Source organism: Haemorhous mexicanus, chromosome 1 (assembly GCF_027477595.1).
Source record: "Haemorhous mexicanus isolate bHaeMex1 chromosome 1, bHaeMex1.pri, whole genome shotgun sequence".
NCBI lineage: Eukaryota > Metazoa > Chordata > Aves > Passeriformes > Fringillidae > Haemorhous > Haemorhous mexicanus.
In genome coordinates, this window is record NC_082341.1 from 4,374,784 (window position 1) to 4,401,498 (window position 26,715).

The window sequence follows — 26,715 nt, forward strand, 5'->3', positions numbered from 1 at the left end:
TAAGAGCTTTGTGTGCAGTTGTAAGGTTTTCACCTTTCACTGGTTAATCACTCGCGCTGTTAAAAATTATATTTCATTTCTGCTTTTTTCTGGCTCTGCCCCTACCCTCTGGTCACTGCCCAGCAAGGGCTACCTGCGCTCCAAAATCTGTTCCCTGCACACTCTCACACATATCAATAGTAAGGTATTCAAAGATTTGTAATTTTCTGTTGGATAAGCCAAGTGGACCAAACTACTTAATTCTTTACTCCTGCTATGGAGCAGGAGTAAAGCTGCTCCCAAAACAGCCTCAGAGGCCTGGGTTTGGTCCTTTTCCAGAGGCTGGAGGCACTTTTAACACTCTGCCAAATGGCTGGAGCCCTTGGGTCTTCTATGTCCATGAAAATCTTGAACTTCAAGTAGGGTGAAGGACATGCACCTTTGTCACAGCCAAGCAGAAAATTCAGATTTTCATCGATAAGATCAGCAAAAGCAGCAGCAGATCCCAAGTTAGGAGCCATTTTCCAGGTGTCCATTGTAACTGGCAGATGCCAACCACAGAAACCTCTGAGAGCTGCTGTGAATTCTGTCCTTCAGGTTGCACCATGCAGCCTCAGGTCCAGCCCACCCAGAAACTTCTTCTGAGGCACTGAGACAACCTGGTGATCCAGCACTGCTTTGGAGACGTGTTCCAGGAAGCCCCAAAATGTGATCCAGCCCTTTCCATGGGGGTCTGAGTGGGAAAGGCAAGGTGGGTGGTTTGCCAGCACAGGCGACTCTCAGGATGTGATGCGAAAGCAAAAACTGACTTGTGAAAGCAAAAACTGACTTGTGAAAGCTGTCATGGAGCAAAACAGGCTGGAAATCCTGGTTTATCCCAACCCAGCAGAGGGGCAGCTGCAGTTCTGTGCTGCACCACACTGAACCCCACAGCAGATGGTCAGGAAGGCTCTGTCTGGCTGCCCTGGGTTTGAGCAGCCTCCCAAAGTGCTTCCCTCTGTCACTCCCTGACCGGCTGCACAATCAGCACTGCCCTGGCAGGTGGTGGGCTGGTAAACAGAGCACTTGGACATTGCCTAGTGATGTCCTGGCACATGCTCCAGAGTCCTGCCTTTTGGACAAATACCTTGTTTTTCTCAAGAGTAAAGAAATAGTTCAGCTTCTGTTTAGTGGCAGTGGCCAGAGGGACACTCAGACACTTCAGTCCATTGTTGGTTCTCTGGGTTTTGCACCCCTGCACCATCACTGGAGGTGTCTAGCCAAGAAATTGCAGTGCTCTGGAAAAATAATTCTCGGAGTATGTGAGATAACAAGAGTCCTTGTGAACACGAATCCCAGATGTTCCTCAAACATTTGTTCTCGGACACAAAGGTGGATGTGGAGTCCAGGAGGGATGGACTCTCCCCTCTGCACCAGAGAAGGGAAACCAGGGAGAGGAATGGGAGAAAAGCAGGGGTGGGAATGCACCTGAACATCCCCTCCTGCAGAGATGGTCTGAAGGGGCTGGAGCAGACAGCCTGGTGGTGTTGGAGAAGCTGCTCTAACCTGGGAAAAGGGAACAAAGGAATGAGTAAGAGACTTGCTGTAGGAGTGCTGGGGGGTAGGATGGTCAGGATGGATGGAGATGAGAGATCTCTGAAGCCAGGGCTTGGAACTTGGGTTTATGGCCAGGGGCCTGGGGGCAGGGCCCTGCTGGGAGCTGCCAGCCACAGCTGGAGCAGGCCTTAAAGAGGAGCCCCAAAGAGAGAGAGGGAGAGAGAGAAAGAGAAAGAAAGAAAGAATAAAAGCAAGAGGGAAAGAGAGTGATGTTCCCGTTAAAATACCATAAATCTTCTGTGCTGAACATTCTAATTCTCACTAGCCAAGCTAGTACAAGATACAAATCCTACAGCATTTACATACAGCCTATAAGAATCATTTCATTACCATATTGTGCTACATTTTAAACCCTAAAAACTCCTCTTTGGGCCCTTCTGCCAGGCCAGCAGGGTCTGCTCTGACCCCTGGAGCTGTCTGCAAGCAGAGGGTGTTGCTCCATCAAAAGGGGATTACCTTCAGCTGGCCACACCATTGTTTTCCAGGTGTTCAGTAACTAAAGGATCTCAGAGCTTGCTTTCATTTCAATCTTGTTTATAGTTTCTATATTCTCAAGATCTTTTGCCAGGCAATCATATGTATAAGGCTTTCCTGTTTCATCTTCCCCAAGAACTTACCCAGTCTGCCTGTCCTGGGACAGGCTCCCATCCAAACTCATCCCTCCCCAGACTGGGGTGAGGGCTGAGTGCAGGGTTCTGGTTTGAGCTGCTCTCGAGCAAAGACGTCAGGCACGCTGGCTCAAGGCTCTCATTTTTTACTGCAACACTGCTGCCTGCCAAATCAGCTGAGCTGGGAAAACAATCTATAATTGACTACAGAGGCATGAGGTTATAATGATTTACTCCTTTCCTAAAGCATGCACATAACCTCTGCCAATTAGCCAAAAGTTAGAAAGATTTTTAATGACAAAACATCCAGAGGAGGAGGCACCTGGGTGGGGTGGGGGGAACTGTGACTGGGAATTACCAGAGTCTGAGCTGCAAGTCATGGGAGCTGGAGGTCTAATGATCAAAGAGAAGGTACAGTGAATAGATTTTCCAGTTGGAGATGGGAGGCAGCCTGGAGCTGGTTGGAGGGTTTTCCTTGCTGGGTTGGAGGCTTGGTGCTGTGCCCTTCTTTCCTCCCCATCACTCAGCACCTACATGTGACACTGTGGTTCAAAGCAGGCAGAAGCAGAGTCAGGAATGGACATCTGTCCTCTCCCATGGGAAATGTGGTGGCTGAGACCTGCAGCAATGCCAGGGCCAGCTCTGTGCTGGGACAAAACCAGCTGGCCCCAAGGAGCAGTGCCAGCAGGGCACCTGCCAAAGGGAGCTTCTTATTAGTGGGGCAAGAGAATAACTCTTCTCCACACACCCTGAAGAGGTAAAGTAGCTTGGAGTGAGTAATCCCATGTGGAACACAGATAGAAATTATTGGCAAGTGCCATTACCTGGGACCCAGGGAGGAGACAAAGGCCATGCTTTTCCTCCCATCCCTCCTCTCCCTCACTCCCAGCTCTGCTGTCCTCCTTCTTCCCTTGTGGCTGCTGGACTCCACTGTGATTGGCTTCAGGGAGAAAACTAGCTTTGCCAGGAAAAAGCACAAGAATAGGGTTTTTTCCAATGTCATGAGTTGAACTGGCTCAGCCAAACCTTGAAGAAAAGATCTGGGCTGGGCTGCCTGGTGTGGGCAGTGGAAGAAGATCAGGTGCCCACAAAACCTCATGGAGATTGGCTGCTGTCATCATTGCAGGGCAGGCAGGGAAGAGGCTGGGTGAAGGCCAGAGACCCTGTGGGTTCATCTCATTGGAGTCTGTTTTATATTTCTTCACAGAATTACAGAATGATTTGGGTTGGAAGGGACCTTAAAGATCACCTAGTCCCAGCCCTCTGCCATGGGCAGGGACACCATGCTTCCTGGGCTGAAATTCCTAAAGAAGCTGAAGGAAAGCAGCTTTGCCATGAGGATCCAGAGCCCTGAGTCACTTTGTACAGTGAGTCCAAGAGAGAACCTGCCCACTCCAATGCCTCTGAGATCCTGCTCTGCTGAACAGCCATGAAATCAATGGTCCTAGCTGGGTATTGATTGGACCCAGTGGGTGTAAATCTGACCTTGACCCTCTTTAATCTTGATGGATTGGCCACAACTTCATCAGCACAGAGCTCCAAGGCTGGATTTTGGGAGCCCAGGTTTGACAGCATGTGCTGCATTCTCTGTTTTTTGGATCCAGCTGTGCTGGAAACATAAATCACAGCTTTGCACTTCAGATGTCCACATCTCAATATATGCAATGAGTAAAACATATAACAATTACTGCCATATACTCAGATCAGGGTACATTAAAAAGGAGTGATTCCAGCTTCTGGCCCTAACACATCAAAAAAGCTGCAGAATTAGGACTGATTGAATACAGGTGCAGGATCCTGACAGTGTGCAAAGTGGTGAGAGGAGTTTTGTGTGCTTGCTGCATGCACCACACTCCCCACTTGGCCATGGCAGCCCCTGCTGCCTCTGGATGGAGACCTAAAGATCTGACGCACTTAGACGAGGAAGGGAAATATCTGATGTCTTGTTCTCCCCATGAAATCAGCCCAGGCTTAAAAAAAGAGAAGCCAAGCCAGCTACTCTGCTCAAGATAGGGAGCCCCTTCCTTCAGCTCTGCTGGCTCTGCATGCTTCCCACCCCACCTCTGGTGTTTACTATCACATTGGGCACAAACATATTTGTTGCTAGGAGGAGTCCTGGGCAAGATGAGCTATCTCGAGAGCCAGAGCACAGCAGGCTCCATGCAGGGATTGCTTCAGCTGGAAATTCAGGGCTGATGGGAGTGAGGGCTCAGCACCAGATCCACGTGGAGGCTCTGAGCAGTGACAGTGACAGTGAAGCCTGCAGCCCCTGCTCCTGCAGCTCCCACAGGACCCACAGCAAGACCAGGTCCCCGATGTGAACCCATGCAGGATCAGGTAGGCAGGAGGAGCCTTGAGGGGGAACAGCCACACCACAGCCTCGGGGAGGTTGTCAGGTGCCTGCTGCTGATTCCTCAACTTCTGGGGCTCTGGCTGGGCACTCCCAGGGGGCTCCTCTGTTGTGGGAGACCCTCGTGGAGCTTTGTGTCAGGAAAGAGAGACACACTGGATCTTTTTGGTCTCCAGGTTCTTGTTTATTGTTATCTTATCTCGAGTTTTGCACGCTGTCCACACCAGGCTCAGCACACTGGAAAAGCACTGCAAAAATATCCAACAATCTATCATTGCAAGGTCTTTTAGAGCTAAACTATCCAATTAAGAGCTGATACCTGGATTATTTTCCCTTTTAACCCAATAACTGATCCCAGAGCCCCCAGTGCAGACTTTTCCAGCCAATTACAAAATGCCACCCAAACCCATGAAGAAGGAGGAAGAAGAAGCATGAAGAAGAAACCCAGGACCACACCCTGTGCCCTCCATCTTGCTTCCATCCACAACATCCTAAAAATCCCAAACCCTCAATTTCTCACCAAGTGACACACCTACACTACTCTCTGCAATCTGCTTCACACCTTAATGGATTCCAGTCCATTCTGGAGTTTAGGAAACTTTCTCCATGAATGAGGGTCAAAGTCAGTGCTGCCCTGGGGGTCAGGGCACCCCAGGGCAGACAGGGAAATATTCCCAGTGCCCTGGGTTTCCACAGGAGCTCTCCCAAGGCCACAGAGCCCCTGTTGAACAAGGTGGCCCCGTGCATGGCAGCAGCAGCAGATGAGGAACCTGCCTGGCCACAGCTGGTGTCCCCCAGGCCTCCACAGATGGAGCCCTGTCCCCTGGCCTGTGCTGCCCTCCAGGCTCACCCAGGGATCTTGGTGTGATGCCCTCAGCCCCAGCATGTGTCAGGCACCTCTGCCTTCCCAGGCAGCCCACCTGGGAGCCAGGACTGCACAGCTCTCCTGGGAGCACAGGGGGCTTGGGATGCCCTGTTCCACACCAGCCTAGTCATGGCATCTTTGACTACTGGGTAAAGGCTTTAGGGAGAATGCTCTGGGTAATGACAGCCAGGCCCTATCTGTGCTGATGTAGGAAGGCTTTAGGACTCAGCTGGACAGAAATAATTCCCGTGGCAGTAGGTTCAGGGAGAAAACACACAGAAAGGGAAAGTAGGCAGTACGTTGCCTCTTTATTACCTCGTGAAAGAAAATTTATATCGTACCCCAGAGGGCCCTAAAGCCCTATGGAACACGTTTGCACAAGCTTTCATGGGCTTCTGGCTACGTCCAGAGCAATCTGGGCTCGTGGGGGGAGTAACTGGGCCCTGGCACAGCACCTTGGCCCCTTGGCCTTGGCTTTCACAGGTGCCCAGCCCAATGGTGTGAGATGGTCCTCGCCTGGCGCTGTGTTCCCCAGCTGCAAAAACTCCCCATAACTTCAAAGGCTGCAGAAATCCCAGTCTGTGCTCCAAGGCTGTTTGTTTTCTTTGGGTCCCTCTGCCTGACTAATTTGCTGTTGTGTTTATTGGAAATAGGAGACACATTCTTGATGAAGTGGGAAGCTCTGTGCTTAATGGAGCCCTCCGAGAAGGTTAGAGCGGGAGCATTTCTTGAACAAACAAGGCTCACACTGCACCATAATCTTCAGGCTGGAATGAATCACGGGCTCCAGATAGCAGTGGGGACTGTGACACGTGCAATTTGCATCAGACCTTCACTAAACAATCATTTGGGGGCCGATGAATGTAAAGGAGGCTTGGCTCTTATCAGCTTTGATCACAGAAGCGCTCGTAGGAAAAAAATTATTAAGCATCTACATGAGCAAAACTCTTTGTCTTCTTCAGCTGAATTGCTACTTTCATTTGTCTTTAATAACATGGTATTTGCTCACTCTCAGACAGCCGTTTGCAAGGTTGTTCAGATCCAAGGCTAATTTGCTCAGGCACTTGGCTCTCCCAGAGTGAGCACTGAAACTCCTGGTACACAGAGTACTTTTCTTGAATGTTAAAGCATTTAAAGCTTTTTTATTATTATTTTTTTTTTTCCTTGTCCATGCCTTGAGTAAGTATTTACACCTAGTCAGAGACAGCATATAAACAAGTTAATGCTTCGACTGGGGAATGTTTTACACCTCGTTACACAGGTGGAAATGGGGCCTGTGCAGAGCAGGGCCAGGCTGTTTCCAGAAGGTCATTTTCTTGTTCTGGTCAGCCCTTATTTTAGGCCAGCCCTGCCCCACAGAGGTATGTGCAACCACGCCACTGGGTCCTGCCTATTTCTGGGGGCTGCTGCTGAGTTTGCATCACACAAAGCCTGGAGTTATTTTCAACCCAGCTTTGGCCACGGAGCAAGAGCAAACAGCTCTCCATGCACAGCCTCCTGTGGGGGCACCAGCTTGGAAGTCCCACCAGAGAAAGTTGTCACAGTTGGGTCAAGGGCCTGTCTGACTTGAGATTGCCACAGTAGGACCAAGGCTCATCTAATTTTTGCAGTCTCTCATTGCACAAAGGAGAAAAACACTCAATGTCACACCCCACCACATTTGGGCACCAGCCCTCTGAACATCAGGGTGTGCAGCTGCTGAGCAGGCCTTGGGCTGGTATTTTTGGTCAGAGGAAACAAGCCTGCTTTGAGTGGTAAATCTGTGGTGTGGGTTGTGGCCACTGAACATCTGCTGTCCTTCTTCCTGCCTTGCTGGGAATGATGAGAAAGCCTCGAGCCAGAAGGGATCATTGTATTCTCTCCTCTGAGCTCCTGGATCCAGCAGACCCCATCTGTCTGAGGTCCAGCACCCAGGATCTGGTGGCAGGATGAGAAAATGCTCTGCCTGGATCCCAGGAGATGGAGCACAATCCCCTCCCCAGAGTGGTTTTAACCTTCACAGTTAAGGGAAACACACAAATCCTTTTCCCTGCCTGGCGTTTGACTGGCTGTGCACTCCAGCACCAGTTTCTTGCTATGGCTTCTCTGATAGATTAAAGACATACTCAATACCTGGTTTTGTTTTGGTTTTGTTCAAGAGGAGGTACTTATGAGCTACAATGTCCTCTCCATCTTCTTCCTGATCAGCTAAGCAGCTCGAGCTGTGCAAAGCTCACATAAGCCATTTCTTTCAGCCCGTGTATCATTTTTGTGGCTGTTTTTGGCACCTTCCTCAATTTTTCAACTTCCTTCTGAAAACGTGGGCATGAGAACAGTACTCCATGTTCCAGCTTCGGGCTCAGCAGCTCTGACACTGTCTAATCAGCAGGACCATTTCCAGTGTCAGAGCCTCAGAGGAGGGAGAGGGGGAGGGAGGAGGATTCCTTGGCAGCAAGCTGCACTTCATCGAGGGCCCTCTGCTTTGGGATTCACACTCTTTTCCCAGCTGCAGAAACCAGCCTCTGTCAGAGCAGATCTGTTTGCACAAGCTGTCTCCTTGAAGTGCATCAAGACCTTGTCTTGTACCCTCCAGGACTCCTGACTGGGCTGCCCTGGACTTCTGCTGGTTTGGTGTTTGCCTTTACATCGTGCAAATATGTACACGGAAGACCTGACAGCCACATTTCACGAGCCTTAAAAATCAACATTCTGGCCTAACCCTGCTCTCCTCTGCCTCCTGGCTCTGTAACAGGTAAGCCTGAGCAACCCTGAGCCTGAGGATGCTGGCCCCAGGCAAATTTCTGCCCATCTGCGTGGAGGCTGCAGAGCCCACAAGGGAGCAGCAGGTTATTTATAGCAGTTCCCATGTCCTCAGCAGCTCTCTCTTTCGAGGATGGTGTCACCATTGCTGTGCTGCCCTGTCACCACGCCAGGGCTGAGCTCTCACACCAGTTTAAGCCACCCTGGCAGCACAGGAACAGATGACTGTGTGGTTGTTGGCATCCCCATGCCCATCAGGGAGGCAGGGAGTGCAAAGGTGCCTGTGCAAGCCATCTGCAGCGACAGCCTCTCCATTCCTCGCTGCTCAAGAAGGGTTTTTCATCACAGATGGACAAAATCCCAAGGTCCTGTGTGTTGCTTTTGGCCCTGCTGCATTTCTGCAGCTCCTCCTGAACTCTCACGATCACACCCAGGAGCTGATCCCTCCACCAGGGCTCCAGGTAAAAGAGGTGTCGCTGATAAATGATCTTTGTATTCCCTGGGCCTAAGACTTCCAGGCTGCCATGCAGAAAATCAGGCTTTCCACAGTGCCACATATTTAATCAGTGCATGAAAAGGCAACTCATCCAGAAAGACAAGCAGAGAAGTTCCTCCCAACCCTGTCCTTGTGGCTGCATCCACAGGCACGGCTGTACAGCTCTGCAAAGCAATAGATCACCCCAGCAAAGCAAGTGAAGTAATGTCTTATTGCAGGAGCCAGGCTCTTCCAGTGCTTTCCTAGAATGGAAAACACTTCCAAATTTCATTTCCTGAGCACCACCCTATTCATTAGTAAAGTCATGGATCACCTTCTGCTGCCCACCAACAGGCAGCCACTTTTCCATGAAAGCTTTTTCTTTTTTCACAGTGGTCTTATTCTTTTGAGTGCAGAAATAAGGCTTAAAATAGCAAGTTTTGGCATAAATTCCCTTCCCAGCTACGTGAATGGGAAGTTCAGGTTTCTCTCCCTCGACACCTTTGCTGTTCAGCCCATGTTTCCAACAGAGCAACCAGACCAAGCAGGGACTCAGCCCCACGCCTGCATGAAATGAGAGCTGTGGCTGAGACCTGTCAGGAGAGCCACAGAGATCCCTGATCATGGAACAAGTGAGGGAAAACATCAGATCCAGCCAGCTACCAGCATGGCCACCAAAGGAAACACTGAAGAAATAGACCAAAAATGGAAAAAAATCTTTGGGAATTAATCCAGATTTTAGTGCAGATTTGATATAACTAGTTGTGAGTGGAGGCTTTACCCACTGGAGCAATGTGATATTTTCCTTTTGCCTCCCATTTTCCCCATCCTTATGCAGCTGAGGAATGTGTTCCCCATGCTTGGTACCCACAGGTGCTCTGGGAACAATAGCAGCCTGGGCTGGATTCAAGATACGCCCAGAAAAATCATCACTCATCGCTGCTAGACATTTTTATGGAGCTCCTCAACTTATCCCTCGAGTGTCTTACAAATATTAACATACAAATCCTCACACTTCCTTCCTCTAAGAGGCTGTTACTGCCTGGGCTTTAAAAGTAAGGAAGCTAAGGCTGAGAGGTGAATAGACTGGCTGAGATCACAGAGGAAATGGGTGATCTTTGTGCTCTGGACACTCCTGACCAACAAATCCTCAGCCTGGCTCCTTGCCCGTGGCAGATAAGACAGGGTAAAGGTTTGAGTCATGATTTTAAGGGGGAGATTCCACCAGCTTTACTGTCCCCTGCAGAGACCAGCACAGGGCTGGTGTGTCACCATCCCTATAGGGGCTGCTGGGACAAGGACCCCATGGGAGGAGGAGAGCTCTCCCCCAGCAGGCACCCCAGAGTTTTCTTAGGAATCCAGTGGAGAATTCTGCACTTTTTATTAGGACCATTATAAAGGCAGGTGACTGTGGCCTGCCCTATCCAGCTGGATGAAATTCAAGGGCAACCCAATAAACCTCTCTGCATCCTCTGCAATGGCTTTGCTTTGTTTAAAGCTGGCACTGATTTGAAGTTCAATATTTCAGGCTCTGCTCCTGCATCTTCCCTGAGATGACAGTGAAGATGGCAGCATTTAGAGGAATTCCTGGCTGCAGCACAGCTCAGGCTGTATGATTTTCATTAGCACTAACGAGCAGTAAGCAGCTGATGTCCTGCTCAGGAAAACGACTGGATCTCCAAGTATTCCTCCCAAATCAACATGATGGGGGAACAACAGGCTCTGCAGCCTTGGATTCCTCAGCTCTGCAAAGGGATTTACCTCTCCCTGGGTTTTCCTTCCCTTGGTCTCTTTTAGTGGTGCTGACATTTGATAACAAGCCTGTGTATGATTTGGAGTCTGCTTTTCCAGCTTCCCCAGCCCCCCCAATCTGTTTGGGTTTTTTTATTTAAATGAGCCCATGGATCCTGAAGCTGAAAACTGTGTGACACATCATTTTGGTTTTTAAAATGATATTATGAGTCTCTCATCCCTTCAAGGAACACTGAAAAAGGGAAAAGCACCACAGCAGCACACAGCCCAGCCCTACACAGTGCAGCCAGCCAGACAAAGCACCCCATGCATCTTGTTTTTTAAAAATAAAATGTGATGGAACTGTTATTTCCCCAGTTAATCTCAAGATGCTGTAAAGTCTGACTTACAATTTTGGGGTGGTTCAAGGCTTCTGGGAGTAGCAAGGCAGCAAGAGGTCTGGGAATTGGCTTCTGGTGAGGTTGGGGAGGCAACAGAATGCTTAAATTGAACAGGGGCTATGCTCTGCCCTTGGCTGTGCCCAGGTCCTTTTTCCTGCCTGCAGAGAAGGGGCTGGGGCTGCTCTCCCCCCACAGCTGAGACAAGGATGCTCTGCTGACCCTGCCTACTCCTGCAGTGAAAGATCTTGGCCCCATTTTAGGTTGAAAGATGTAGCTGGGGGTGTGTGTTCTGTTTGTATTCTGTCAGAGGTGGGGCACTTCTCTGCTGTTCATTGGGAAGTTTTCTTTATCTCTTCCACAACCAATCCTAACCTCCAGTAGATATCTTCTGTTAATGGGCCATTAATTATTAATTATCTTCTGTCCATGGCCAGGGAGTGTCCCTGCAGGGCTGATCAAATTCCACCATCCCATGGGGAGATGCTCCGCCCAGGGGAGGAGCCAAGCATTCCTACCTGGATCCAATCTGCCCTGGGAACAGCCCAGCAGCCTTTGCCCACTGCATTCCCAGAGGAGCAGCTTTCTCCTGCCCTGCATTCCCAGAGGGAGAGCAGGCCCATCTCCAGCAGCCCTGGAGCTGCAGAGGAAAACTCCCCCCTTGTGCAGAATCCCTGCTCCAGCAGAAGCACAGCTGGCACTGCAGGAGGGCTGAGCCCCCCTGGGATGGGACTGTGCCACCACCCTGAGCCCCCCTGGGATGGGACTGTGCCACCACCCTGAGCCCCCCTGGGATGGGACTGTGCCACCACCCTGAGCCCCCCTGGGATGGGACTGTGCCACCACCCTGAGCCCCCCTGGGATGGGACTGTGCCCCCACCCTGAGCCCCCCTGGGATGGGACTGTGCCACCAGCCTGACACACAGGGGCCAGGGCATGGTCTGACTCTGGCAGTGGGATTTGGTCATTGTTTTTTGGGGTTTTTTTGGGTTTTTTGGTTTGGTTTTTTTTTTTTGAACAATTGCATTTGTATTTTTAATTTCCCTAGTAAAGAACTGTTATTCCTATTCCCATATCTTTGCCTGAGAGCCCCTTAATTTCAAAATTATAATAATTCAGAGGGAGGGGGTTTACATTTTCCATTTCAAGGGAGGCTCCTGCCTTCCTCAGCAGACACCTAGAAAGCCAAGACAGCCCCACAGAGCAAAGTCCCTGGGGAGTCACTGCCTGCAGTTTGGCTGATATTCCCCCTGCTCTGGTGGAAGTACCAAGGAGACAGCTGGGAGACAAAGGGAGGTGGGTTCATCTTCTGATCATGATGCTTGGTCCATACATCTTGAAGACTCTGCTGCATGCATTCAGAAACTTATTAATTGAGCTGGGTTGAGTGAATTTATTGCTGACATCAGTGAAATTCAAAGCACTGCTGCACAGGAGTGAGTGCTCACCCTCTTTGTGGTCAGAAATTCCCTCTGGGGCTGCTGCCCATCCCATCACAACCAGCAGCCCTTGCCTCACCCTCAGGGTGAGGGGTGAGTCTGGGAAAGCCTGGTGAGTTTGGGAAAAGCTGGTGGGTCTGGGAAAAGCTGGTGAGTCTGGTGTGGTTTGTGCCACAGCTCATCTCTGCCATTGGTGTTCACAGAATCACAGAATGATGAGGTTGGAAGAGACCTCTAAGATCATCGAGTCCAACCTGTGCCCCAACACCTCAACTAGACTATAGCACCAAGTGCCATGTCCAGGCTTTTTTTAAACACATCCAGAGATGGTGATTCTACCACCTCCCTGGGAAGAGCATTCCAGTATTTTATTATTCTTTTAGTGAAAAAAATTTTCCTAATATCCAACCTACACCTTCCCTGATGTAGCTGGAGACTGTGTCCTCTGGTTCTGTCAGTGCTGCCTGGTGGGAGAGACCAACCCCACCTGTCTACAGCCTCCCTTCAGGGAGTTGTAGGGAGCAATAAGGTCACCTCTGAGCCTCCTCTTCTCCAGGCTGAGCACCCCCAGCTCCCTCAGGGGTTCCTCTCAGGGTTTGTGTTCCCAGCCCCTCTCCAGCCTCGCTGTCCCCTCTGGATGTGCTCAGTGTCCCAAGGTCCTTCCCAAGCTGAGGGCCCAGAGCTGGGCACAGCACTCCAGGTGTGACCCCAGCAGTGCCCAGGGCAGGGCAGAATGACCTCCCTGCTCCTGCTGGCCACTCCATTGCTGACCCAGGCCAGGAGCCATTGGCCCTCTTGGCCACCAGGGCACTCTGCTGGCTCATGTCCAGCCAGCTGTGGACCAGCACCCCCAGGTCCCTTTCTGCCTGGGCACTGTTCAGCCACACTGTCCCCAGCCTGTAACGTTGTAGGGGATTTTTGTGGCCAAAATGTAGAACTTGGCACTTAGACTTATTAAACTTCACGCTGTTGGACTCTGCCCATCCATCCAACTGATCCAAGTCCCTTGCAGAGCCCTCCTTCCTTCCAATAGAGCAGCACAAGCTCCCAGCTCAGTGTTGTTCATTGCAGCTCACACCGGAGTCCCGAGGAACGAGGCCACTGCAGCTCTCAGAGCAGCCTGGGAGCTGCTGGGATGCTTTTATCCTGACTGTAGCCAAGCAAGAGGCAATAAATAACACCTCCATCCAGGGAAAAGGCAGGTGCTATGTGTAACAGGGGAATCCAGCCACGCTGGTGACTGGGACTGGCTTCCAGGGAGAGATGAATAATAGCACATCGATCTCAGCTAACTGGCAGCCCTGAGAGGCAGCACTTGAATCTATATGCTTTTCAAGAGCATACCCTTAGATGAAGAATATTTAGTGGCAGGCCAAGGGGATAGCAGTGAAGAAACTGAAGTTTTTTCAGCCTTAGTGTGAAGAACAATGTTCCTGTGGATGCACTGGAAGTGAGGAGACACCTGGAGAGTCTGAGCACAGGCAAAGCAGCAAGGATGGAAACAGCAAGTTTGCCTCTGTGGAGAGTGGCAGGGCTTATCAAGGCTTTAATCAGTCATGGTAAAACAGTACCAAAGAAACAGGCAGAGTACCAGGCTCTCCACATCCTACAAGACCTTCCCTGCAAGAAAAATCAGTAGTTTGAGGTGCTGAATGAAGGTGAGGGATGGAGACAGGCAGACACCAGAGTCTTATGAAGGAGGAGCAAGCTGTGGGCTTTGCTGTCAAAGTATCCCAATTCCCCGCTGTGCTGCCAACTTTTGCATGCCCTTGGGCATTCTTCACCCCATTTTGCATGTGTGTAGTGAGGGTGAGGATGCCCCCTCCCTAAAACTCTGCAGAAACAGGATCTATGCTGTGTAGAGCACAGACTTTGTGGGGCAGAGCAAGAAGAAATGCTGCTCTGTCCTCCCTACACACTGAGGGTCTGCTTGGAGAAGGTGAAATCATGAAGCAGCAAGCATGGAAGTGAGAGAAATCAAATATAACACATTTTTAAGACAAATATGTGACTTCTAGAAGCCATCAGAGGATGTTTAATGACAGACTGAACATGTCCTCTGTCCCATGCTGATCAAAAGATCTGGAAAAGCTCTAATCAACTGCTTGTGAGCATTTTTTTCCTCCTGTAAAAATGGAATTTAATTAAAAATGGAGAGACAGAGACTCAGCTGACTCAGTGGGACTTTGGCCCCTGCCTCGCAGAGCACTTGAGGACACACTTTAAGTCCCAGCTGATGGCTCTGGAGAATCAGTTACTGGCTGCAGGATGGATTCCCCACTATGTTTGAGGGTTTTGCTCTTGGGGGTGGATTTAAGCACATGATTAATCTTAAGCATGTGCCAAGCATCCTGTTAATTGAGGATTTTTCTGAGAAGGTCCTGATGTTATTGTTTCTCCTTGGAGCCTGTCCCTGTGCACATGTGAGCAGGCACATCACAACAGTCTGGAAAAGCAAAGCATTTCTAAATGCTTTCCCAGACAGTAAACTCAGGACAAATTTATTTGGTTTGAACATTTTGGCGCTGGTGAATGTAAACCTCTCCTGGTTTTTATTTCCCTCTGCTTTCCACTTTGAGCAGTATCAGTGTCAAGTTGCCCAGGGACTGAGCTCTCCAGTCCTTGGGCAAAGGGAGGCTGTAAATGGGTAAAGGTGTTTGGAGTAGCCCAGGGGAGAGCACATCTTCACACATCTGCCCTTCTTCTGGAGCCAGGATGGGGCCAAATTGTTCTCAAGTATCCCAAAGCACCAGCCCTGGACAGCAGTGACTGGTGGCAGAGGGCCCTGTGCTCAGTTTGCTGCTGGAATTCCCCTTCCCAGACCTTTAATGGTTCCTGCCTGTCAGAGGGGGTAGAAATGGAATTATATCAACCTCATGAGTGAAGGATGTGATAGATGAGCAATGCAAGGATTGACTCTCACAATTAATGGACAAATATCATGGATATAGGTTAGGAAAAGTTTATAGATTTACAGTTATGTTGTACCCCTTCACGTGGTTATCAAGGGACAATGGGATTTGGGACACCTGGGAGGGCTGGCTTGTCACTATGGAACACCTGACCTCCAATCCAGGTTTGAGGAAGAGATCTCCATCACTGGATAGTGAAGAAGGGCACTGTAACCTTTTTGCTTTATTCAGTCTTCTGTTGTATTTTTGATAAGGTTTAATAAACCTTCCTAAACTATGAAAAGTTTATTTCTCACAAGGACCAGCTGCACCTCTGGCTGTGCCAGAGGAGATCACTGGGGCCCTACAGCAGGACAGACAACCTGAGGGAGAGATGGCAAAGGCTGCAAACAGCCTGCAGGAGTTTCTCCTCAGGGTGGTGGCACTGATGCCCTCAAGGATGCTTTAGTCCACTGTCACCATCATACTTTCTGGAAAAATCCCTTTGCCAGGATTTCTTCTCCTGGGAAGCTGAGAAGCCTCAGAGAAGAAGAAAAACAATATTGTCTCATTTGCTTCTCCTGTGTTTTGCTGCTCTGGAATGTGTTTGGAGATTGTTTACCAACTGATCATTGTTTCATTGGTTTCATGTGAATTGTTTTAATTTAATGACCAATCACGGTCAGGCTGTGTTGGATTATGAGGAGAGAGTCACGAGTTTTTCATTATTGTATTTTAGCCTTCTGTCTGTATCCTTTCTCTATTCTTTAGTGTAGTTTAGTATAGCATTCTTTAATATAATATCATAAAATAATGAATTAGCCTTCTAAGAACATGGAGTCAGATTCATCCTTCCTCCCAACGACGGGGAACTCTGAAAATACCACAGTCCACTCTCTTCTCCTGGGATGATTTCAGTGTGCCAAAGACATGTTTAAATCTCATTTATCCTGCAGGTAGCCAGTGGCTCTAGGACCCAGGGTGGGATACTCTATTTAGGGGCATCTCCCGTGCTTTCTGCCTGCCCAGCTTGGCACTGCTCCCCTCCTGACCCGAGCTGAAGCTGAGCCCAGCACTCAGAGCCAAACCCATCCCCAGTGCCTGTTCCCTGAGGGGCACTGAGCCCTGCCTGATGGGGAATGCTGTAATTAACGCTGCCTGTTCAGGCTGAAATGTTAACGCTTCTATTAACACACTTTGGGACTTGCTTTTAACACCACAGGTGGCTTTTCAAGAGCTCAGGCTTGATTTAAATCCCATCCACTGCTTATTGCTTTAATTATGGAAATGGACAGAGCAAGGGAGCACGTTTCTGGGTCTGAACCCCCACGAAAAGCATGAGGGAAGCAAAGTGGCATGGTTTTGTTTTCTGTGTGCATTTATGGAGGTCAGGGGGAGGACTGGGCATGGATGGGTCTCCACAGCCTGGCCTGGACCTTCTTTAAGGATTTGCCATCAGCATAAAGAGAATCAACCAGTCAATGTTTTCCAGTGGTGTAAAATTGTGTCTGTGGTGGAGCTGGGGTGAGAAATACAAAAATAAAGAAATAATAGAGAAATAAAACAGAAATATAGAAAAGCAGAAATAATGCAGAAATACAGAAGTGTAGAAATAATGCAGAAGTACAGAAATAATACAGAAAAACAGAAATATAGAAATATAGAAATAATACAGAAATATAGAGATACAGAAATAATACAGAAATAACCTTATCCTTCAGCGCAGAGCAGAGAGCTGTGACTAAGCTCTGGCCCCACTGTTGCTGACAAACCTGGATTCCCGCAGGCTGGAAAGCTGAGGAGGTGCAGGACCTCAGCCCCAGCCCCCAGACAGGAGCAGGAGCCTCCTCTGGGTCTGTCTGCAGGGAGATAACCCATCCCAGGGCTTTGCTGCTCTGCTCCTGACTGGAAATCCCAGGAGGAAACAAGTCCTCTGGCATGTCAACAACCCCTCCTGTTACCTCTCACCTAAATATGGAGCTGGAATTGCAGGGGAAGAAGTTCAGCAGGGAGGAGCAGAGCAGGGAAGGCAGAGTTCCCCACCAAAGGATGAGGGAAAGGGATTCATCTTCACTCTGACCCCCCAAACTGCTGCCATGAAGGAAGGTGTAGGGATGCCTCCTTACCTTTCCCTGCACAGCATTCAGCTTTCCTGCAGGGTCTCTTCACTTTGCAGGGGCTGATGCTGGAGCAGGTGAGGCCAGAGCAAACCCCTGTGGCTGCCCAGAGAGCCTGGAAAATGGGATACCACAGCCTCTGCCCCACCATCCCAGTGCCAAAGGGATTTTCCTGCCCTTCAGCATCCCTGGGGCTGCATCCAGCCCTTGGTTTCCATCACCACTCTGCATATCTCCCACTGCCTGCTCCAGAGGCATCTCACAGCTCCTCCAGAGCCTCCCCAGCACATTCCCCCTCCCTTCCACTCTTCCACCGGGGCTGGACTTGGAGGGAAAGCCTTTCCCCCCTGTTTTTATCTGCATACCATTCATGGCACTCAGCCCTTGTGCTGTCATGCAAAACTGTGAGGAATGAACTGGGTGATAAAGCAGAGGGAGCCAAAGCATGAAGGCCGTGAACCCCCTGGTTGTGTTTTGGAGCCATAAATTACACCCTTCAGCCACGGGTTAAGCAGGTCATTAAAAAGCAAAAGAACACTGGGAAAACGTTCAGAAAGCAGCAGCCCTTCAGCTCTCCCCTCCCTCACTGCAAGGGAGGTAAATCCCAGCCCCCTTACCTGTGCTCTGGGATGCAGCCTGCTATGCCAGGTATTTTTGGCTTTGCCTCAGCTGTAAATCTTTATTAGCCTGCCCGAGCTGCCACCCTGCCAGAAAAGTTTGTTGTGGGATAAACTGAGTGACCCCAGGGTGGGAATGTGGAGGGGGGGATGGCATGGGCTGTGTGAGGCACATGGGCTCCAGCTGGGGACAATCTCTGCAGTGCCAGGTCCATTCCCTCTGCTGTTCCCAGGGTGAGGCACTGCCAAACTCAGGGAAGCACCTTCCCCTGGGCAGGGATGTGGGAGGAAGAGGTGCTGAGCAGAGTTAGCACAGGTAAGGACCAGAAAAGGCTGGTCCACGGGTACAGCCTGGTACTTTCCAGCAAGTTAGAGCTTATAAATCATTTTGACAAAATAATTAAAGCATGTATATGCTGTGATTTATAACACTGCCTCTCGCTGCAGTACCCAAGACTGGAGTGATGCTGGATACAGGAAAGGGTCAAACAAGGGAAAACCTGTCAGAGGTGCAGCTCAAAAGCTCCTCTTGCCCTTGCAGTGTAAAGGGTAAAAAATCCAAATGTGACTCCAAATCAAAGATACTGCCCAGAATCAACGTGGGTGTAGTGGGTGACTCCAGCTGAGACTTGCTGAGATCAACCTCCATCACAACTAAAAAAAAGTGGGGCTTGGTTGCCTGGCTGCACCCTCTGTGCTGCTTGAGTGGGAATAATGAGGAAGACAGAGAAAAAACTGAAGGCACAAACAGGCACCTTCTTAAACCCGTGTGGTATTAAAGCAGAGAGGAAGCCTTTGGCAGAGGCAATTACACAAATGCACGGCTGGGTTGAGAGCTGAGCCTGACCTACAGCTCTCAGGGACGGGCAGACATTGTTATTAAAGCTCATCAGCACAGACCCCGTGCTGTGGAGGCCAGCTGAAAACATCTGAAAGAAATTTACTATTTGACTTTGCTCCATATGTCATAAAAGAGAGAAGTAAAAGAACTCAGCATCAGGACAGTCCTTTGGGTGGAAGCAGAGCACTGGCCCTGGGGGTTTAATAGGGAGGTGACCCAGAGGGTTTGGACAGAAGGGAATGGCTCCTTCTTCACATGCACTGATGAACCACATCATGAGGTTTTATTTTTATTGTGGCTAGCCCAAACATTAATAATCTAAAATTAACGTAGGAGGTTATTTTACCAGGGAAGAAAGAGGTATGTGGGATTTAGACAAACTGTCAGATCTTCTCTAAGAGAAAAAAATTGTAATTTCTCAGCAGCTTCATCTCAGCCACCCTTTGAGGATCTTGCTTTTCAAAGTTTCCCTTTTTTTTTTGTCTAGACTTGATCAGTTCAAGTCACACATTCATTTCCCTCTCCCCTTCCAAATCATCTGCTAGTGACTGACATTTCAGTGGAGTGCCATCTTACTGGCATATAAATGAAACTTTTCAGCTTTCTTAGAAGGGGTGGTCGTCTTCTGAGATTCTTGGAATTCAAGTTGAAGATGAAAAAAATATTTTTTTCAAACCTGCAAAACTTAGGAGTTTTTTTCCCCTAACAGATGCTCTATGCAAATGTTGAAATAAGTGTATTAATATCAAGCTCAGCCATCTGCCTAAATAATTTCTCAGGGAAAAAAAAAATTTGCAGCATAAGAAACATGAAAAATTAAAGCTGGGTAGCAGATTTAAACATGGAAAGTCCTGTCAGGCTGCATGGATTAATGGATGAGGCAGTCAGGGCACAGAGCAGCCCCAAATCCAGCAGAACTGGTGGTTTTCCAGCACATGCTGCACCTTGCAAGATAAGATCATCCTCTATCCCAGCAGTTTCAATTCCTGCAAGGCCAGGGTGCTGCTCAGTTTTCCAGAGCAGGAAGAGCCTGATCCAGCCCCAGAGAGGCTCAGTTCATCTTCCATCCAGGCTCCATTGGAGCTGAGGAGGAGATGCAGGTGATGGGAGGATGTGAACCCCCTGTCCTGCTTTGGGATGGGCTGAATCACACCCTGGGCCTTGGGAAGGAGTGGGGGGAAGGAGCCTTCCAAATATCCCAGCCTTGCTGCTCAGTGAGTCTCTGGAGGATGTGGAGGACAAACCTTCTCCAGGAGAGAGGCTGGAGGCTCTCTGTGCCAGGGCCCTGCCTTCTTGTAGGGATCCTCCATCCTCAGGTGGGGCATGGCAGGGATCAACCCCCAATCTCCATGTTTTATCCCCAAACCAGTTGGGGAGCTCAGGAGGGGCAGCCCTGCCTGCAGGGAGGGTGTAGAGCTCTGTTCACACCAAGCAAACCTCCAGCAAGGCAGAGCCTCCTTAGAAACAATCCTCTGCCCTCTCCAGCTCTGGAAAGCTGGAAAGGGCATCCATCTCTGCTGATGGATCCCCTTGGAATGAGCCCAGGATCAGCTGCAGAGCACCCTGGGGCAGCAGATCCCCACAAGTGCTGCCTGCACTCCTCAGGGCACCTTCCTGCCATCCCTGCCTCTGGTGCTGGTGTGTCCCAGTGGGAAGAGCTGTAGGAGTGGCACTGCACCCTCCAAGCTCCACTTTCCTGTCCCAGTGTGCCTCCCTCCACATCCCAGGGTTCAGCACCAGGCTAGCCTGAGCTCCTCCTCAAAGTGAGGATGGGGGGAAATGCATCAGGTAAGGCAATAAGGGACTTGCACTGGCTTCCAAAAATCCTCTCTCTCTCTCTCTCTCCAGAGAGAAAGGAACAAATAAACAATAAGAGGACTTTTCCCTCAATCCTCTTCAAAAATTCTCCCCTAGAGAAGATTTAGGGGATGAGCAGTGACCATGAGGAGCCTGTGAGGGTCTCCCCCAGCCCAGTGGGATGAACCCCTTGCCCACAGTGCCTCCACGTCCCATTGCAGCAACCCAACCTGGACCTAAATCAGTTTATTCCAGTCCTTGTTTGGGTTTTACACTAAAAAAATAAAGCTGATTCAGGGGGTGTGTGAGTGGAGCTCAGCACCAGTGGCTGAGGACATGGGCAGTGGAGACAAAGCCAGCCTTGGTGGCCAGGGCCCTGCCAAGAGTTTCATGGCTGGTGCTTAATCCAGAGGAGAAATTTTCTGTGTGTTTCTGGGCAGATTGGACACAGCATTCAGGAGGCTAATGAGGCACTGAGGAACCCACTGGGCTTGGTTCCCAGGTTGTTTTTTCCAGCTTATTTTGGCCTTGGATCATAGTTCCCAAAACATCCATCTACTCTCAAGGCCCAGGCAATTCTGCAGGGGGTCGATGGCCTTGGCTCACTCTGGGGATGATGCTGTTCCCTCATGTGGAGGTGAGTCTGTAGCCAGCATTTCTACCTGACTGACCTTCCTGCTGTCCCAAACAGGGCTGCAGTGTTGGGAGTGGCACTGGGGGGAATTCACTGCTCTGGGACAGCACACATGCTGTGGATGGATGACCACAGGAGCCCAGGCTGCAGCCCTGGGCTTGGTGAAGTGACACAGACACAGCAGATGTGCTTTTAAGACAGAGACAAAAGCCCTTAAAAGCCAAGATTAAAAGGCTCTTCCAGGACTCTCCTGGTGTTAGAGCCATGCAGTGATCACCCTCAGCAAAGTGAAGCTGTAACTCTTGACCAGTCCCTGCTCCTCAGTTCCCATGCCAAGGGCAGAGCAGAGACCCACAGACCTTGTTGGGGTGAGGAGGGACTGGATTTGCAGTCACTCAGCCCAATAATTACCAAAACACCAAGGCACAGTCCTGCCCACGTCTGGGTGACCCTCACCTCAGGTGAGACCTCACCCTCCAGAGGGAGGGGGAAGCTCCTCTCTCCCAAAAAGAGAAGAAGCAAAGAGGGTTTGAGAGATGGGAGCCCTCCACAGTGTCTCCAGCTGGAAAGTGAGTCCCACCCCAGCCTTCCCCTGTGGCATCTGTCCTCCTGCCCCATCCCACCCTCTGTGCTCCCAGCTGCACAGCTCTGGGGTGAGGGCTGAGACACACCAGAGCTCAGGGAGGTGAGAGGAGCAGCTGGGAGCAGCTTTTGTTTACTGCAAGCACAGGGAATGGGGAAAAGATGAAGCTTTCCTGCCCAAGGAAAATTTTTTATTAATCTTTGGGGGATGTGAGGCGGACGATTAAAGAATCTCCCACCCTGTGTGCAAAGGAGATGAGCACTTATGTCTCACCCTCTGGGCAAATCTCAGTGCAGGCAATCAGTTGCCATTCAAAGACATCCCTGGGGTTTCCCTTGCACCTGGAGCCCCTTCCCTCATCCCAAACTTTTTCTCATTTACCCCAGGATGGACAAGAGTGATTGCTCATGAGATAACAGCGTGACCCAAGAGACTCAGCCCCTGCCTGCAAAGTGATGTAAAAAACCTCCCCTGCACACTGTGGTTAAACCAAATCACCCTGGGCTCAGACAGAACTGCATTTTATCAAATATTAAGCAAGTGAATATAATTTTCTTCCCCTCGTTTGGGGCTTTCCTTATCTCTGGCCATACAGATCTGTTTCTCTTCCATTAGGGTAGGGAAGAATATGCCTAAAATCAGTGCAAAAAACCTTGGGAAAAGGTTTCCAGGTGTGAAGCCCTGGGAAAGAGAATTATTTCAGTGCCAAAGCTGTCACAGGGTTTGTCCCACTCACCCCAGATCCTCACCAAGAAGCCCCTGGTGTTGCTCAATGGGTCAGCATTAGTCCTAGGAGTATTCTGACTCTTTTTTCCTGGAGGACAGGCAAGGCTGAAAGCAGGAGAGCACACAGAGCAGCAACAGGACCAAACATCTCATCTAACATCACCAGCAGGTGACAGATTTTTGGTTGCTGCCTTGCTTTCTCTTTCCCCATCACCCCTTTTCCAGCGTGGCTCCAGTCCTTCTGCTCTGTGTTCCATTGCATGTGGGGTTTCTTTAAAAGCAAAATAAAAAAGCACATTTTACACCACTCCACACATGTAAAAATAGAAAAGGGAGCCTTGAACAGAAGCTGCATTCTGTTTGGAGCAGGTTCCTCCTGCCAGGCGTGACGTGATGCTCCTTTCCAAGCCTTGGCATGTTTTGGGAAGGGTTCATCCTTCCTGCAGGGGCCAGAAACCCAACAGCTCCACTCACAAATTCCTGTGCAAACCTCGTGGGCAGCCAGCCAGGGCATGAATCACAGCCCAGGTTCAGGCTTCTGGGGGGATTGAGGCTATTTTTGTCCCCTTTTGGCTAATCCAAAAGAGGAGGTGTCCTAGTGCCTCTGGCTTAGCCTCTTGAGGAGAGATCCCTTTGTCTGTGCCTTCCAAAGCCTTTAGAGATTTGAGGGGGTGGGTTTATTATCCCCATAAAGGATAAATTAAACCAGGCATGTTTAAATTCAGCCCATTACAAGGTGACCATGGAGACCAGAGGCAGCATAAGATATTTTCTACCTTGGGCACACAGTCCCTAAAGTCCCCAGGTCCCCAGGGGTGTGACAACCTGTCTGGGTCTGACTGTGGCCACCTGAGGATGCCACTGGGTGCTCAGTGGGCAAGGCCAGGTGCTTCTGGAGGTGTGATTCACCTGGCAGCTTTTGGACAGCCTCTCCTTGCCACTCACTGGATCTCCATGGCCTGGCAAGGGGAGCTGAGATGATGAAATCCCAGCAGGACATCTCTGCCTGTGCCTGGGAGGAGCAGGAGGTGACAAGGAGACACCCTGCCACCAGCTGGGGAGCCTGCTCCCTTCCCCAGGCAGGAGAGCTGACTGACCCAGTGACAACACCTTTGCAGAGCCCAGTGCAAAGGAGAAAAGGAGGGAAAGGAAGCACAGGCAGCAAAATATCTCAGCAGAGCTCTGGACTTTAGAGCGTGTGAACTTTCAGGATATTCCCGAGCACTTGGGTGCATAAATATTAAATAAGCTGCAGTGAGGAGGAGAGAGATGTCTGTGCTGCTGGCATCCTGGGGCAGGGAGCAGGGATTTGGCCATTCCAAACATCCCAGCACAGCCTTGGAGCAGGCAGGGCAGCACTGAGCAGCCCCGGGGGCTCTGCTGTCACACGGCAGCTCCATGGCAGAGGCTGGCCCCGAGGTTCTCTCTTGTTGTCGGGGCTGCTGAGACACTTAGCAAATCCCATGTAGCTAATTACACTCTGGTTCAGTGCCTCACAGCCTCTGGTACTGTTTCTTATGTTAATTAGCAGTGCCCAGCAGGGAGAGCACATCCCCACCATGTCTTGTTCCCCCCTCACCACGAGTGAGGGATGGAGAGAGCTGGTGGGAGCTCTGCCCCACATCCCTCAAAGATGAGAGAGGGGGACACGTTCCACCACACAGCCAGGCTTGCTGCAGGCATTTTTGTGTGGCACCAGAAGCAACTGGTAGAAAATGTCCCTTGTCAGGACCTTGCACCCAGCAGGAAAGCTCATGGGAGGGGGTATGGTGTGGCTGAAGGAGGAACAGACATCCCTTCTCCTTAGGGCAAGTCTTCTGGCCTGGTTCCCATTACACAAGGCAGGGTTTCCTGTGGGCTGAGAGACTCGCTGGAATTTTAGGGACTTATCTGTGCATTAATTTAGTCCAGACCAATCCTCTCCTGGCCCTGTGAGGGCCAGCTCAGTTGGCAGCATCTGAAGGTCCTTGACAGCACATGAAATGCAAGCAGCACTCATGCAGGCACAGGTGGGGGACTGAGTTGCTGCAAAACCCTTAAATCTTGGCTCAGGGGGAGGAGATTGGAGGCAGACAACCTCCAGCTGGCACCATCCCAGCTGTGCCCTGGCACTGAGCTCATGGCCAGTGGCAAGGGGAGGGCTTGCACACAGCTTGAACCAGAGGTGCCAGGGCCCAGGTGGGATGGAGAGCCAGCAGAGTGAGAGTGGGTCCCAGCTGCTGCAAGCTCACCTGCAGAGATGTCTCCTGAAGAAGCAGAAGGAGCTCCTTGGATGCACTTGATGGGGCAGCCAGCACAGCTTTTCTTTGGGCCAGGGGTGGTCAGGACCCAGGGCTCAGACCTGGCTCACTGGGCTGGTCACATCAGGCTGTGCCCTGATTTCCAGAGGAGAGGATGGGAGGGGAAGTGTGTGGCAATGGTGCCTGAGCCCAGAAAGGCTGGGGAGGCAGAGGGGACCTGCAGAGTGCCAGACAGTGGAGCAGTGTTGGGATGAAAGCTGGAGAGCAGCAGAGTGGGAGCACTGGCCTGGACCTTCCTCTCCTCACCAACACAGGATCATCCCCAGGGTGTGAGCACAGGTTCTCCAGAAACCTGAGTGTGTCCCCTCAGTCAGCAAAGGCCAGGCAGGGTCTTTCCCTCTTGGGGCTTTAGCTGGGCAGAGTGACCCCAAGATACATTAGAGAGTCTCTGTTCCCAGCCTGGAGGTCAAAGAAGGAGTCAGAGCTCTTCAGTTCTTGGTCTCAAGGTTGTTTATTGTTTCTTATCTATAAAAGTCTTTCTCCTGGCCTGCTGATGTCCATTCAGAAGGACAGACAGAGGCACGCTGGCCACCCCCAGGGTGGTGTTATCTTTTTGTACTAAAAACTACGTGTACAATATTTATAATTACTTCCCGATACCTATCACCTATGTCAGACAGTGAGCTTCTACTCTGAACCAATCCAAAAGTGCCACCATCACAGCAGAAGATGGAGGCCAAGAAGAAGAAGGAGAAAGGCAGGACACACCCAGATTCCTCCATCTTGCCCCTGAACCCCCATTCTAAAAACTCCAAAAATCTATTTTTCACCCCATGATAAATTCATTGTCATTCTACTTAAACTGTTGTGGCTTGCAGATCTTCATCTAAGGTTGGTAACTTGCTCCATGGGTCATAATCAAAGTCATAGGCATCTTGAGCTCTGTGACAGGGTCTCTGAGCCCCCTGGCAGGGGTCCTGACAACCCAGGACAGCCAAAGGAAGTCCTGAATTGTGACATTTCCCACCAGACCACTCCTCCCATGGGGGTCTGCAGTGACCTGACTCAAATCCATCCAGCTCAAATCCAGCCAGCCAGCTCTTGCAAGGTGACAAACCCCCAAACTGCAGCCTGCAGCTGGCTGAACCCCATGGACACCCCCAGGCTCCCAGAACAGGGGGAGCTGCTGGGACACCCCCTTTTTGTTGGCAAAGGTGCCAGGTCCTGCCTGGCTCCCTCTGTCTGTCTCAGAAAGCTGCCTCTTCTCACCCCACCCCACCAATTCTTTTCCTTTTCTCCTTGGATTAAACAAACCCCGCAGTGTTTCCAGCATGACTAATTCCATAATGACAGCAATATCCCCTGCCTCCCGTGCAGCCCGGGAAGGTGCCAAGCACCATTAACGTGCTGGTACACATTGCTATTGCATAATCAGCTGGATCTTCCTGGGGGAAAATGAGCTGAATTAGACACTCTCCTTTGCTGGAATAGCAGGGACCAATGGGGATTTCCACGAGAGAGATGGTTATAAAAGGAAAATCCATATGATGCTGCCTTGAGAAACTGCTGTTGTCTGGCAAATGCCAAAAGGGAGCCTGTATCTCTCCCTGACACACATTCATGTGGCTGTGAAAGCAAAGGGGCTCTTTTCTTCACTCCTCCCATGCTCCGTGGGCTGCTGCTCTCACCCTCTGTGTGCTTCTGTTCATTTCTTCACTCGGGGGCTGAACCTATGGCAAGGGCTTCAGCAGGGCTTCTTCAACACTCAGCTGAGCTGACTTGTGCCCCTCAGCCTGGGATGCCCAAGGAAAGCCTGGGACCAGACCTGGAGAGGCTGAGCACAAGGCACAGACTCCTGGGAGATCTCAGCACGGTGCCCTGCCCCTCAGACACCCCAGCTCTGTCGGAAGGGTGATGATGTGATCTGATGTGTGGCATTTGGCTGTCACACACCAGAGGAAAGGACTGGCATAGTCCCTATCCCATTACCCCGGAGCGATTTTGGACAAACAACCAGGTAAAGAACAGAATTAATTATTCTGCTTTGCCGAGGAAGACGCTGCCCATGAAGTCTCATTACTGATGCATT

The 26,715-nt window shown here is 50.4% G+C and overlaps 1 long non-coding RNA gene across 1 annotated transcript; it reads left to right on the forward strand.

Moving 5' to 3' along the window:
- The first annotated feature begins 7,820 nt into the window (after nt 1-7,820).
- LOC132339414 (uncharacterized) lies at nt 7,821-10,720 on the forward strand. Its single transcript, XR_009489643.1, has 2 exons — nt 7,821-8,129; nt 10,141-10,720. It is a non-coding gene; the product is annotated as an uncharacterized LOC132339414 (long non-coding RNA).
- Nucleotides 10,721-26,715: the final 15,995 nt, after the last annotated feature.